Raw genomic sequence first — 12,153 nt, 5'->3', positions numbered from 1 at the left:
GCATTCTTCCCCCAAGCTGACAACTCACAGCTAAAGTGATCCTCCCTCCTCTCCCTGCTTTCCTGCTTATTGATCCAAGCCAGGGAGGACCGAGGACATCACTCTGTCCTTGACTGGGCATTCTGGTAGCAAATCAGAGAAAAAGTCAGTGCCCGTTAGGTACGTGGCGAGCCAGGCCTCTCCTGCGCGAAGCCGGCGGTTGCTCTTTTTAATGTCAGTGCACAATCTCACCCACTTAGCACTGCTAGATCTTATCTGGTTTGTTCCAGGCTTTTGATGGCGTTCCAGGTGTTGAAGCCAGGTTCCACTATTAAATCTATACCCACTCTCCCCCAGCTCCATACCACCCACAGATTTGATAATCCAGCCTTCGGTGCCATTATTCAAACCTTTGATGAAAATATCAACGAGGACAGGACAAAACAGAGGGCCCTTAATTCACGGTGACATTTATTCCCGCATGTTCTTGGTGAACTGTTATTGCCTCCATCTACTTACCCCCTTCCTTTTATCTATGCTCTAAAATTGTCTGCTTAATCAAAGCTCACAGGTGGCTGGGCTCCAGTCCCATCAGCTCCGTTCCTGAGTTCCCGGATGTCATTGACCTGGGCCGGGGATTTGAATTTGCTGAAAATAGCAAGCGCGTCCTCGCCTGGCTCAGCTTTCACCCCCTTCTCCACACCTGACCCCCAGCTCCCGAGCGGAGCGCGGCCCTTCCTGCCCGCTTCCCAGCTCACACCCAGCCCCTCTCTCAGGCACCTGGTCTGTCCCTGAGGGGAGGGCAGTCGCTAGAGCAATCAGGTGGCCCCAAGAGTTGAGATCTGCCACAGGAAACTGCCGGATATCCAAGGCCCTTAGGTCAGTCAGGGCTGAGGTGGGTGGGACAAAGAATATTTATTAAGCGTGTGTCAGGAGCTGGGCTAGGTGTTAGCAGAGCCTCATCATAACCCAGGGGAAGGAGTGAGGAGAGGAGGCCAGAGTGAGGAGAGGAGGCCAGGGCTCTCACATCACTTGCCTAAGGTCACCCGACCAACCAGTAAGTGTCAGAACCAGGGTCTGAGCCCAAGATTGTGTGGCTCCACCTGCCACGCCCAGCCGCCACAGCCCGTGGCCAGTTGTGCCGCTTTGTCTTTTCACCTTCCCAGGTTCCCCTCCCAGGTGACTGGGGACCCAGGTCCTGCTTCGGCAGCCTCTGGAAGGCAGGGTGAGCCCGAGCACAGCGCTTCCCGACCCACCGGGGCGGGGGGGGGGGGGGGGGGGGGAGCAGCAAGTTGCAGGGGGACATCAGGCTGCAGGGAAACCATTGCATTGTTCCCGAGTCCTGAGCGATTTGGGATTAATCTTCCAGATTTGGCACCACACACGCGATACAAGCCTGCTGCCACCCCACCCCCTCCAGCCCGTCACAGTGAACAGATGGGCAGACCCCTCCCTGGGGTCTAAGTAGGGCGCTGCTGAGGCTGCTGGGAGCAGGGAGGGAGGCCAGCGAGCCAGGGGGAGAGAGAGCAGGGACAGACCCAGCTCCACCCCACCCCGTCCACCTGTCCCCAGGAGCCGGTGGCATCAGAGGGCGGGGCAGTGGGTGGGGCGGCCACGTGAGGCAGAGACTCCTGTCCCTGGGAGTACCCGAGCAGAGCCTGGGCCAGCAGTGCAGGGGACTCGTACACGAGTCAGGGGTCCTCTCAAATTCCAAAGCCCTTAGCCTAAGCCCCTGGAGCTGCCGAGCAACAGGACGTTCCCCCCTCGGGGCTCCAGGGTGAGGCTCAGGCGGCGAGGCGCCCGCAGCATCCAGGTACTGACCAGGCCCTCACTGGCCATGAGCCCAGCAGTGTGCAGGGGGCCACGGAGTGCTCCAACAATGCAGAAACGTAAAGATAGCCAACTATCAGCGTTGGTGGGACCTCAGGAACCATGCGTCCTCTTTATGTGGCAGAAGCCATTACTGAAACTCAGACAGGAGAGGGGATGTGCAGGCAGCAGGTGGGGGGATAGAGCTGGGGCCTGCAGCCTCCCTGATTAGTGCTCCTTCCACATCAACACACCCCTCAGGGCTGCATTTGTAATAGCCAAACACCGGAAACAACCCCAACATCCACCAGCGGGTAACCGGATAAACCAACCGCAATACCCACGCCGAGCACAACTCGTTACTCAGAAACGCAGAGCGATGGCCAGCGCTACGTGCAGCACGGACGGGTCACAAATCACCAGACAGAAAGAGCCCACATCGTACGATTGCATTCATATAAAGGTCTGGAAAGTGCAAACTAATCCAGAGGGACAGAGAGCAGATCAATGGTTATGAGAGAGGGTAGCACCAGGAGGGGCATTAAAAAGGGAGCCCAGGGAAGGCTTGGGGTGATGGGTACATTTGCTGTCTTCACTCTGCTGTGGTTTCAGCGACAGGAACTTGAGCTGGGCTCAGGCAAAGGAATGTTCTCGGAAGGATCTGGAACAATGGGAAGGCTGCCTTGGGAAGGGAAGGGAGTGGAGCTGAGAAGATCAGCTCTGCATCCGTCGCCTCCGTGGTTATGTCGCTGGGGCCTCACAGGCATCAAACGATGGTGTGCAAGTGTGAGAGGGAGGGAAGGAAGAAGGAAGAAGGACAGGAGGGGGAGGAGAATGGAAGAAAGATCTTGGAGGCCTCCACCCAGCCGGGAGTGGGTATCTTAGCCCACAGGCAACAGGGAGCCAGGGGAAGCTTCAGAACAGGGCAACAATGCGTATGATTTAGAGTTTCCAGAAAACGAGCCCGGCAGCAAAGTGCAGGCTGATGGAAACACCAGCTCCCCAGGAGGGGGGCTCCCACTCCACACAGCCTAGACAGAGGAGTGGCGGGGAGCACGCAGCGATCCAAGAGCTGGCAGGGCCTGGGATGCCCAGCTGCTGCCTCTAGAGCCAAGAACGAGCTACTCCCCCTGCCAGGGAGGCCAAGGAGGACCTGCAGCAGAGTCCGGAAGGGAGAAGATTTTTAAAACCCTGTGATGGAACCTCGCTGGCTCTCCCTGGCCTCACGTTTCACAGGAGCTTCCAGCCCACAAATCAGACCCCTGGCAGGGCGGCGGAGGCAGCCATTGCCTCCAGGGCAGGGAGGAGGGGCAGAGGCCTGCAGGAGTGACCTGAGGACCCGAGGAGCAGGTGCCCGAAGTCCACTTGGCTCCTCCACCCCCCAACAGCTGAAGACACTCAGGAAAGCCAAGTTCCCCTGAACACACCTCCCTCGGGGCCAGCTTCGGGCGAGGGGTCGGGGTGGGCAATTGAACGGGTTCCCAAGAGGCCGGGGCCAGCTGTGTGCCTGGACCACCCTGCTGTCCTACTATTCCCACTTCCAGCATCAACAACTGACCAGCAGCCGCTTTCACTCCATCCTGCTCTGAGGTGTTCAGATGGGCCTTGTAATCCATTATCCCCGGCCCTCCCACTTTGCAGTTAGCCCCTCATCTGCCCCCCACCCCGAACCTATGAAGCGGCTGAAGTCATGCCCACCTTGCAGATGAAGTCTCCACACTTCAGCTAGTCCGGGGGACTTGCCCAAAATCCCACAGCTAAAACACCTAGGAAGAGGAAGCTTTCACATCCAAGCCCGGAAACAATGAGGGCTGGATGGACCTTCATGGGGAAACTTACAGACAATTCAGTTTAGGACCAACCCGTCCCAACCTTGCGGGTCTGCCATTACGGAAAGGCCAGACAGGGAGCACCTGACTCTGCCCCTCCATTTGCAAATCGGGAGACTCGATGTAGTAAGCCAAAATAACGTGTCCAAAGTCATACAAGGGAAGAGGCAGAGCCAGGCTCGAGCCGAAAGACCTCTCTGGCTTTCACAATCGTGGAGAGTCCTTGTCCCCTCCTTCCTGTCAGTCCAGGGCCAAAAATCTAACCCCTGTATCCAGACAATGCCCCGTGGTACCAAGGATGCACTAAGGGCTGTCAGGAGTCAGTGCGGGCCCCAGGTCACATCTACAGCAGGGTCGTGAAGTATCCGCGTGGATCTCCCCTTTCCCTGCCTCAGTTAGCGTAGCGCAGAACTAATCATTGTACAAATTTGGCCAGAGTTGGAAGGAACCCCATAGGCATCTCAACCTGTCTCATTTCACTCATCAGGAAACTGAGGCACTAACCAAGGAGGTGGTCATGGGAGTCTGCACCTTCAGCTGCTCTGAACCGAGAGACAAAGAGTCAGAGAAGGCCGGCCATGCTGGCCCAGGGGGGGCCTTGGCAAGGGGAAGGGTGGGTATAGGCATAGTTATGAGAAGCACAGGCTTGCCCCCCCCCCATCCCCTGTGCCCACAGCACAGGCAGACACAAGCCTCCCCCCAGGGACCCATGGGCCAAGTTAAAAGGACCTATTACAGGGAAGAGAACAGCTGTCACTGTTGAATACCTACCAGATGCCAGCAATCACTCTCCCCCTTTTACAGATGAGGCCAAGGCTCAGGGAGGTTGAATAACTTGCCCGCGGTCACAGGGTGGGAAGGAGCAGAGCACAGACTGAAAATACAGTGTTCCCCTGCCCCTCATTCCCCCCAGCCTGGGCTCCTGGGTGGCTCTTTGCTTTGGGATGGAATGGTCCACTTCATCTGCTCAGCCAGCATCCCTGAGATTGGGCCTCTGTGGCCCCTCAGCTGGCTCTCCCCAGCCCCTGCTTCTGGGATCATTCCGTGCCGTCCCCTGGCCCCTGGCCCCTGCCCCAGGGCCCCTCGCACAAGATTCCCATCATCACACAGGGCTAAGGCAGCCCAAGGCCTGCCAGGACCAACTCACCAGACCCACCCCTTGAGACTCTCCAGGTGGTCGACCTGGGTATCCACATTCTAACAGGAACATTCTGGAAGCACTGTTTTGAAGAAACAAAGTGAAAAAAAGTCTGAGATCTGCTGCTCTTTGGGCCTCTCTCCATTGGGGAAAGGAAAACCAGTTTCCACTCTACCCTCTGAAGGCTAAAGCAAGCAGGGATGAGCCTTTGGTAGAACTGAAAAGGAGCCCCTCCTGGGAGGGACAACCTCATGGGCTGAGCAAAGAGCCCCTTTGTGCGGCAAAAAGGATGTCCCTTCCTCCAGGCACATCGCACAGGGGGATGCTCCGCTGGGCCAGGGAGCCAGCACTGCCAACGCCCCTCCCACACGGTCACTTTTTCAGCCAGGAAAAGACTGTCATCCCCTGACACGTTTTCTGCCTGCCCCCTCCGTGCTAAAGCCTATCTCTGCTGCAAAGAAAAGGTCATTTTTCCCCCGGAGCCGCTAAAAAGTACACATTAACGGCCCTACTGATTTCCAGCAGTTTCAAATGCTGGCTTTGGCCAAAAACTTCTTAAAAAGGCCATCCTCCCTTCTTATTCCATAGCGTTTACATTTTGTAACATTTAAACAGAACTGCTTTTAAGCGAAGATATGCAGTACTTCCCTCTCATGTCCCCATAAAAAGTAAAATCTGGGAAACGTCGACATCAGATGGCTAGGGAATGCCTTCCGAGCCCAGCAACGATTAGCAACTTCTGCAAAATAGTGCGGAAAGACTGCTGCCTCAAACCCGGGAAGCTCCTTTCTCTGAGGAGCCCCATCTGGGGCTCAATCCCCAGGATGTCAATCCCCCGGAGAAGGTGTCCTCTGTAAAAGCGGCCTTTCCACTCTTTATCCACATGACAGCTATACCTACTGACCCTTCTGATGTGTCAAGGGTAGAGACTACGAAAGAGAACCACACGTAGCACTTTGTCAGATCAACCCTGTAGGGTAGCTGTGATTATTACACTCATTTTACAGATGAGAAACACAGGCTCGGAAAGGTCAGCAGACCGCCCACCCCTGATTCCACAACGCATGCCCTTCGAGGCTCCCTGCCCCCTGCCAAGGCATCCCTGAACTGACAGGGAGCCTGAAACCTTGAGCCAGGCCTGGGGTCCCGCCACCTTCTCAAGCCAGGCCCCCCCGCCCCCCTTGACTGAGGATACAGTCACGTTGAGGCCACTTGACTGTATCCTCCACCTCAGCCTTCAGCCGCTCTGTTTTGTCATTCGGCACCCCTCTGAATCACTCACCCTACGATGCTCAAGACGGGGAGGTTGCTTTTTGACGTAAAAAGTCCCTCAGGTGACTCAATTGGTTTTAAAAGCTGGGTGGGCCTCAGCCACAGCGTCTCTTTCAGCGGCAGGGGCAGCGCGCCATCTAGCGGCAGTGCAGTGACCCTCACATTGGCCCTCCGGCAAGTGCGGAGCCCGGGATCTGGGAGGCCCGTAAGTTGTCAGGTAGTCCGGCTGAAGTTCAGAGAGGGGAAGTGACCGGCCTAAAGGCACACAGCAAGTTAGAAGCCAGTCTCTCGGGCAGCAAGACTGTGCTTCCCAACTCCCCTGGTATTCTGGGGAAGCCGTGGGCGTGGAAGCAGCCGACACCCCTGGTAGTTTCGAGTGTGAAGGAACCGTCCCATCCCCATCTTCCTGGTGCTGCGTCCTTTGTTCTGCTTACCACTTTTGAATAGGTAAAGGTACGTGGTATAAAATCCAAAAGGTACCAAAAGGGTGTGTCGTGACAAGTGAGTCTTTTACCCCAGCCCCCCAGCCACAGGGGCATCCCGTGTTATCGGTTTCTACACATCAGTCCACAAATTGTCCTGTATCTTTACAGGGTTGTATTTCTTAACACTCTTTACACAAATGGTCGCACTTCTGACACAGAGCACTTAACAAGGCATCTTGGAGGTCATCGAACACTGGCACATAAAGAGCATCCTCGATCCCGCGTAAAGCCATGCTGCATTCTGGGGGAGGGTGTATAAAGGTGCCACCACTTATTTAACTACTTTCTTAATTAACTTTTTTAATGTTTTCATGTGTATTTATTTTTGAGAGAGACAGAGACAGAGACAGAGTGTGGGCGGGGGAGGGGCAGAGAGAAAACGAGACACAGAATCGGAAGCAGGCTCCAGGCTCTGGGCTGTCAGCACAGAGCCCGATGCGGGGCTTGAACTCACGAACTGCGAGATCATGACCTGAGCCGAAGTCGGACGCTTAACCGACTGAGCCACCCAGGCATCCCACTACTTTCCTTTTGATGGACATTGAGGTGGTTCCACTCTGCTCCTATAACACATATCGGACAACTTTTAGAATAAGTTCCTTGAAGTAGCATTGCTGGGATTATCAGTTAGGACTCATACACCAGAAAACCCAGCATAACAGGAGCTTAATACCGAAGGCCTCTCATGTAAGACAAGCCTAGAGGCAGATGGCTTCAGAGGTGCATGGCAGTCCCGTGCAGGCACAGGTGTGCCTATATAAATGTAATAGATGTCACCAAATAGCCTTCCTCAGAGGTTCTGTGTCTTTATTTCCATCATTGGCGTGAACGTGTTTCCCTACAGTCTGGCCAATAAATTTCACATTGTCACACTTTGCTTAAAATCTCCCAACCGTGGGGTGGCTGGGTAGCTCAGTCAGTTAAGTGTCCGACTTCAGCCAGGTCATGATCTCACAGTTCATGAGTTTGAGCCCCACATCGGGCTCTCTGTTGTCAGCAAGGAGCCTGCTTCGGATCCTCTGTCCCCCTCTCTCTCTCTGCCCCACCCCTGCAAGTGCACCCTTTCTCAAAAATAAACATTTTTTTTTAAAAACTCTCCCAGGTGTGCTTAGGTGGCTCAGTCGGTTAAGCATCCAGCTCTTGGTTTCAGCTCAGGTCATGATCTCACAATTCATGAGTTCGAGCCCCGCATCTGTCTCTGCCCTTACAGCGTGGAGCCTGTTTGGGATTCTCTCTCTCTCCCCCTCTCTCTCTGCCCCTCCCCAACACACTCTCCATATCTTTCTCAAAATAATTAAAAATAAACTTAAAAAATTATTTTAAAAAAATCTCCCAATCAAATAGGTGAAAATGGTACTCATTATCATTTTAATTTATATTTCTCTTCTTATGAGTGAAGTTGAACCTCTTTTCATGGGTCTAAGAGGCACTTCCCTTTCCATGGATTGTCTGCTTATGTTCACGTCCATTTTCCTTTTTGCTTCTGGTCTTGTTTGTATTAAATTTTGGTTGACATCTTAATTAAGAAACAATTCACATTCCACAAACTCACCTACATAAAGCGTACAGTTCAGGGGTTTTAGTCTCTTCGCAGGCTGTGCAATCATCACCACCGTTGGATTTTAGAACATTTTGTCTCCCTCACAAAATGAAACCCAGGGTACCCATTATTAGTCCCTGCCCCCCAACTCCAGTCCTCACCACCCCTGCCGGACTGAAGCAACCACTAATCTATTCTCGACATAGTTTTGCCTATGCTGGATGTTTAGTTCACACGTATAGAATCATATGGCTGACTTCTTTCACTTAGCATATTGTTTTCAAAGTTCACCCATGTTGCAGCAGATGTCAGAAATTCATTCCCTTTTATTGTTGAATGATATTCCATTGCAGGGATACACCTCAGTTGGTATTCCTCTTTCTTCGGTTGATGAACATTTGGGTTGTTTCCACTTTGTGACTATTATAAATAATGAACGTTATTGTAACAGTTTTGGAGTGGACATATGTTTGCTTAGGGAGAGAAAGAGGTAATGGACAGAGAGAGATCGAGCAAGCATGGGAGACGGGCAGAGGGAGGGAGAAAGAGAGAGAGAGAGAGAGAGAGAGAGAGAGAGAGAGAGAGAAAATCCCAAGGAGGCTCCATGCTCGTGCAAGCCCAATATGGGGTTCGATCCCCCGACCCTGGGATCATGACCTGAGCTGAAATCAACAGTCGATTGCCGGACTAACTGAGTCACCCAGGCACCCTAGGTGGATGTATCTTTTAATTTCTCTTTGAAAAATACCTCAGAGTGGATTGCTTAGTCTTACGGTAACTCTATGTTTATGTTCACCATTTTGAGGAACAAACTGTTTTCCAAAACAGATGTACCATTTTACATTCCCACCAGCAATGTATGAGGGTCCCAGTTTCTCCAAGTCCTCTCCAGGACTTGTTATCTCCCCTCCCTGCTCCACTCTTTTTTTTTTTTTAGGGGGGGGGGGGAGGGGCAGATGGAGAGGGAGAGACAGAGAATCTTCAGCAGGTTCCATACCCAGCAGGAAGCCCAGCACAGAGGCTGCCGTGGGGCTCAATCCCTCGACTGTGAGGTCACGACCTGAGCCAAAACCAAGAGTCAGCCACTTAACCGCTTAACCGACTGAGCCACCCAGGCGCCCTCACTGTGGTTTTGATTTGCATTTCCTTAATGGCTAAGCATGGCTGAGCACCTTTTCCTGTTCTTATTAGCCATCTATATACTGTCTTTGAAGAAATGCCTATCACACTGATTGCTGAGACCTCTTTACATGCCGAGGAAATTAACCCTTTGTGACATGAGTTGCAAATATTTTTCAGAGGCATCTATCTTTGATTTTATTTATGCTTTTTTTCCTCCAGGCAAGGTTTTGTATCACACTTAGAAAGGCCCTTCCCCCCCCCCACCCCCCCACCCCCGCCAACACCGTTACAATTTTTTAAATGGCTTCACATGTTTACTTCTAGCAAACTTATGGTTTAATTTTTTTCTAGTTAATCAAATCTTTTATCAAATTAGAATTAATTTTGGTATAAGGCAAGAGTTAAGAACCCAGATTTTTTCCCACATATCTAACCAATTGTCGCAAAACTTTTTAGATATCCCTACTGATTTGAAATGCCACACTTTTATTTACTAGATTCCTACAAATATTTGGGTGTATTTCTGAACATTCTATGCTTTTCCATTGACTTACATATCTATTTGTGTTTTAGTTTCATAAAGATTACATGTTTAAGACTCATAAATACAGAGAAAAAACTGGTGGTTGCCGGAGGTGAGAGGATTAAGGACCCCCTGGGTGGCTCAATTGGTTAAGTGTCTTTTTTTTTTTTAATGTTTATTTATTTTTGAAGGAGAGAGAGACAGAGCAAGAGCAGGGGTGGGGCAGAAACAGAATCTGAAGTAGGCTCCAGGCTCTGAGCTGTCAGCACAGAGCCCAACGTGGGGCTTGAACCCACGAATTGTGAGATGGTGACCTGAGCCGAAGTCGGCCGCTTAGCCAACTGAGCCACCCAGATGCCCCAAGTGTCCGACTCTTGACATCAGCTCAGTTTGTGATCTCACGGTCATGGGATCAAGCCCCAAGTCAGGCTCTGCACTAAGCATGGAGTCTGCTTGGGATTCTCTCTCCCCCTCTCTCTGCCCCTTCCCCACTAGCACTCTCTCTCTCTCAAAATAAATAAAATTTTTTAAAGTTTTAAAAAAACATAGGTGAAGAAGATTCAGAGGTATGAACTTCCAGTTGTAAAGTAATGAAGTCACAGAGATAAAAAGTACAGCGCAAAGAATATAGTCAATAATACTGTAATAACTTGGTATGGTGACGGGTGGTAACTATACTTACCGAGGTGAGCATTTTGTGATGTATGTAATCACTGAATGATTATGTTGTACACCTGAAACTAACACAAGATTATATGTCAGCTCTACTTCAATTAAAACTTCTAAAATTTCTTTTAAAACTTGCATATTTGTTTTTACTGTGGAAAATTTCAAACACGCAGAAAATCTTTCAAATAGTATAAGAGCCCCATGTCTCCAAAACTTAGCTTCCACAACCAGCAATTTCTGCCATTCTTGTTCCCTGTTTGGTTTGGGGGATTTTTTTTTTTTCTTTTCTCCTTTTTCTAGAGTTGTCTTAGTCTTCTCCGGCTGCCATAACAAAATACCGTAGACTGGGGAGTTTAAACAACAGAAATCGATTTCACACAGTTCTGGAGGCTGGGAAGTCCAAAGTCAAGGAGCTGCCCAGTTTGTTTCTTCATAAGAACTTTCTTTCTGGCTTGCAGATGGCCACCCTCTCCCTGTGTCCTCACATAGCCTCTCCTTAGTGTGTGCATGAGGAGAAATGTCTTCTTATGAGGCCACTAACCCATCATGAGGCCTCTACCCTCTAACCTAATATCACCCTAATTATCTCCCAAAGGCCCCATCTCCAAATACCATCACATTGGGGATTAAGGCTTCAGCAAATGAATGGAAAGGTTGGGGGTGCAGGAATAAATACTCAGTCCATAACAAGAGCATTTTAAAGCAAATCATTTCACCTGGGACTACCCCGTCTCTAATTGCTAAGAACTTTTTTCAGAAATATAATTCAGACACCTCTATCATAAATGTGGTAGGAAGAAAAATGGACCCCTAAAGATATTCATGTCGTAACTGCCCCAAACCTGTGAATATGTTCTCTCATGTGACAAAAGGGACTTTGCAGATGTGATTGAATTAAGGCTTTTGAGGGGCACCTGGCTGGCTCAGTTGGTGGAGCATGTGATTCTCGATCTTGGGGTCATGAGTTCAAGCCCTGCGTTGGGCCTAGAACTTACTTTAAAAAATAAATAAGTAAAGATTTTAAAAAATAAATTAAGGCTTTTGAGATGGTGGTGGGGAGGGTGTCCTAGATCATTCAGGCAAGAGGGTCAGGGTCAGAGAAGGAGATGTGATTACAGAAACAAGTCAGAGTGACGTGGGGCCAGGATCTAAGGAAAGCAGGCAGGCTCTAGGAGCTAGAAATGACAAGGAAACAGATTTTCCCTCAGAGCCTCCAGAAGGAACACAGTTCTTGATTTTGGTCCAGTGACTAAATTTCAGACTTCTGACTTCCAGAACAGTAAGACAATAAATTTGTATTGTTTTAAACCACTATGATTATGGTCATTGGTTACAGCAGCAATTAGAAACTAATATAACCAATAAAATTAGAAATAACTCATTGTCCAGCCCATGTTCAATTTTTCCCAAATGTTTCAAATCTTTTTTCAGTTAGTCTGTTCACAGGTTGTATATATATATATATATGTGTATATATATATACATATATATACACATATATATATTTATTTATTTATATTTAAAAATATATAAATATATAAAAATAAATTTTGATAAAATAAATATATTTATATATAAATATATTATATAAATATAATAAATATATATATATATATTTGAGAGACAGAGAGGGAGAACTTGAGGGGGAGGAGGGGCAGAGAGAGAGAGAGAGAGAGAGAGAGAGAGAACCCCAAGCCGGCTCCACACTCAGCCAGGAGCCCGACGCAGGGCTTGGTCCCACGATCCTGGGATCATGACCTGAGCTAAAATCAAGATTCAGATGCTCA

General features: G+C 49.9%; 1 long non-coding RNA gene across 1 annotated transcript in view; it reads right to left on the bottom strand.

The window, feature by feature from the left end:
- The window catches only part of LOC122216528, a 32,911-nt gene that overhangs the window by 15,361 nt on the left and 5,397 nt on the right, over nt 1–12,153 (bottom strand). The window contains exon 3 of the long non-coding RNA XR_006200948.1: nt 10,380–10,437. This is a non-coding gene — a long non-coding RNA (uncharacterized LOC122216528). The remainder of the gene's footprint in view (nt 1–10,379; nt 10,438–12,153) is intronic.

The sequence above is a fragment of the Panthera leo genome, chromosome A3, assembly GCF_018350215.1.
Source record: "Panthera leo isolate Ple1 chromosome A3, P.leo_Ple1_pat1.1, whole genome shotgun sequence".
NCBI classification, from domain to species: Eukaryota; Metazoa; Chordata; class Mammalia; order Carnivora; family Felidae; genus Panthera; species Panthera leo.
Note: the sequence above shows the minus strand (reverse complement) of the source record. Positions and strands in the feature narration are given on the sequence as shown.